The sequence below is a fragment of the Monopterus albus genome, unplaced genomic scaffold (genome assembly GCF_001952655.1).
Source record: "Monopterus albus unplaced genomic scaffold, M_albus_1.0 scaffold10471.1, whole genome shotgun sequence".
Taxonomy (NCBI): Eukaryota; Metazoa; Chordata; class Actinopteri; order Synbranchiformes; family Synbranchidae; genus Monopterus; species Monopterus albus.
Window position 1 is genome coordinate 1 of NW_018138314.1, and position 416 is coordinate 416.

General features: G+C 36.1%; 1 long non-coding RNA gene across 1 annotated transcript; it reads left to right on the forward strand.

Moving 5' to 3' along the window:
- Positions 1-382, forward strand: LOC109954427 (uncharacterized). The gene is made up of 3 exons (XR_002274124.1): positions 1-38; positions 168-215; positions 314-382. It is a non-coding gene; the product is annotated as an uncharacterized LOC109954427 (long non-coding RNA).
- The last annotated feature ends 34 nt before the right edge of the window (positions 383-416 follow it).

Below are 416 nucleotides of genomic sequence, written 5' to 3' on the forward strand. Positions count from 1 at the left end.
TCCAAAGGAAAAGGTCAAAGAAGCTCCTATCAAGAAAGGTAACACACACATAGTATTTGTTTACAAGCCATAACTACCTGGTGATGTTTTGGTCATAAAACAAAATTATTAACTGTCATAATGGGAATAAATCCAGCCTATTGTAATGTTTTGTTTTTGACTTACAGAGGCTGCTGCACCAAAGGAAAAGGCCAAACCAGTCATCTTGCACAAAGGTAAGACTGATGTCATAATATACATCAAAATATCAAACTGACTACATCTTGAACTGCAATTACATACTGTATATGTATTCCCAAATTTCTATTGATAGAACAAGAAGGCCCTGGCAGAAATGTCTCTCTGGTGAAAGAGAGAGTCAAAGTAGTGCCTATGAGGAGAGGTAATTTGCTTGCATTCATGTTTAATTGGTTTCA